The sequence below is a fragment of the Epinephelus moara genome, chromosome 24, assembly GCF_006386435.1.
Source record: "Epinephelus moara isolate mb chromosome 24, YSFRI_EMoa_1.0, whole genome shotgun sequence".
NCBI classification, from domain to species: Eukaryota; Metazoa; Chordata; class Actinopteri; order Perciformes; family Serranidae; genus Epinephelus; species Epinephelus moara.
The window spans coordinates 12,383,983-12,386,092 of record NC_065529.1 but is presented as its reverse complement, the minus strand read 5'-3'; the positions used below and the strand labels follow the sequence as shown (position 1 = coordinate 12,386,092).

The 2,110-nt window shown below is 43.7% G+C and overlaps 1 protein-coding gene across 1 annotated transcript in view; it reads right to left on the bottom strand.

Moving 5' to 3' along the window:
- Positions 1-2,110, bottom strand: part of ptprb (protein tyrosine phosphatase receptor type b) — a 48,538-nt gene that overhangs the window by 19,564 nt on the left and 26,864 nt on the right. The gene's annotated exons all lie outside the window — the stretch shown is intronic.

The following is a 2,110-nucleotide window of genomic DNA, read 5'->3' as shown; positions in this document are numbered from 1 at the left end:
GCACTATGAACTCTCTAAGATATGATGGAGCTTGACCATTTAGAGCTTTATAAGTTAACAGTAGGATTTTAAATTCAATTCTGGATTTTACAGGGAGCCAGTGCAGAGAAGCTAAAACAGGAGAGGAGAGGAGAGGAGAGGAGAGGAGAGGAGAGGAGAGGAGACAAGGAGAGGAGAGAAAGGAGTGGAGGAAACAAGAGGAGAGGAGACAAGTAAAGGAGAGGAAAAACGAGGAAAGGAGACAAGAGAGGAGAGGAGAAAAAGAAAGGGGAGAAGAGAAGAGGAGAGACAAGGAGAGGAAATGAGGAGTCAGGAGGAGAGGAGACAATGAAAGAAGAAGGGGATGCAACAGAGGAGACAAGAGGAAACGAGAGAGGAAAAAAGGCAAGGAGAAAGGCGAAGAGAGGAGGCAAGGAGAGAGGAGGGGAAACAAGGAGAGGAGAGGAGACAAAGAAGGAAAAGAGGCAAGAGAGGAGACAAGGAGAGGGCAGAGGAGACAAGGAAAGAGGAGAGGAGAAAAGAGGAAACAAGGAGAGGTGGCCAGGATACAAGTACAGAAAGGAGTGGAGGAAACAAGAGGAGTGGAGACAATGAGAGGATAAAATATAAAAGATAATAAGGAAACAAGGAGAGATGAGATAAAGAAGGGAGAGGCAGAAAGTGAAGGAAAAGAGTGGAGAGGAGAGTAGGAAGGGAAATGAGATGAGTGAGGAGAGGAAAGGAAGGAGAGAAGGAGATGAGATGATGGAAGAAAGGAAAGGAGGAGAGTAAAAAAAGAGAAAAAAAGGAACAAGGACAGAGGAAAGGAGAAGAGAAGTAAGGACAGAGCGAAAAGAGGGAAAAGTAAAGTAAAGCAGAGGAAATAGGAGAGAGGGTAGGAGAGAAGGAAGGTTAGTACATGCCCAGGTAACATTTCTTTTTGCTGAGTCACAGTTTGTCTTTTTCACAGGAAGGTCGAAACTCTGCGTTTAAACTAATGAGGTGACGTCTGCGGAGCGATGAGTCTGCGCTGGAGGAATATTTGTCCCGATGAGACGATAAAAGTGTCTCCTAACGGGATGATGAATGTGACACAGAGGACACAGAGACCAAGGTGAAGGGGACATTTGTCTTTTTCTGGCTCGCAGCGAACTGAAGATAAAACCTGATGAATTCATACCAAAATATCTCTTCAGGCGTTTGTGGGGAAAAATGGGCTCGTCCAAAACATGAGCGTTAAAATAAAGTTTAAAGATTCATTCCCAGGTTTTTTATAGTGTTCTCAAAAACCTCCACATTTCTTCTTACAGTTTAATTTAAAGGGACATAGTTCATTTGTTGGGGACTATTTTCAGTGGCGGATTAATCCACACTTTGTTTACTGTTGGGTCTTTAAATGACATTTGTTGGCACAACACAGCACACAGACTCCATCTGCACCACTGAAACTTTGTCTGCTCTTCTTCCTCCTCTAACTGTGTCTCAGTGTCTGACTCGTCTCTTTGGCCGACCTCAGCTGAAAGAAACCAGGTCACTGTGCACATATTTATAATGTGTGATTTTATTTATTCCTTCTGGCGATCAGTTTGATCCCTGCAGCCAAACAACCTCACAGAGAAACAGAACGTGATTAAAAATGGATTCAGAAACAGACGGATGGTAGAGTGTGTTCTCATTTCACTGTCAGACTCTTTGTTATGTTTCCATCTGGTGGTGAGAACGAGAAACTCCACCCTGTCTGATGCTATGACCCACGTCAGGCCCTTTTTGTTCTGCATTGCTGTGTTCCTTTCTCTTGTTCAAATGTTGAGAGTTTAGATCAGAAACTTGTCTTTTGTTTCACTTAACATTTCATCCACCACATATCCATCCATTTGTAGCTGCAGCTGTCCACCAGGAAAATCCAGTTTGGGTTGTTAAAAGGATAGTGCACCCAAAAATGAAAATTCAGCCATTATCTACTCACCCATATGCCGAGGGAGGCTCAGGTGAAGTTTTAGAGTCCTCACATCACTTGCAGAGATCCAAGGGGAGAGGAGGTAGCAACACAACTCCACCTAATGGAGGCTGACGGCGCCCCAGATTCAAACGTCCAAAAACACATAATTGAAACCACAAAATATCTCCATAC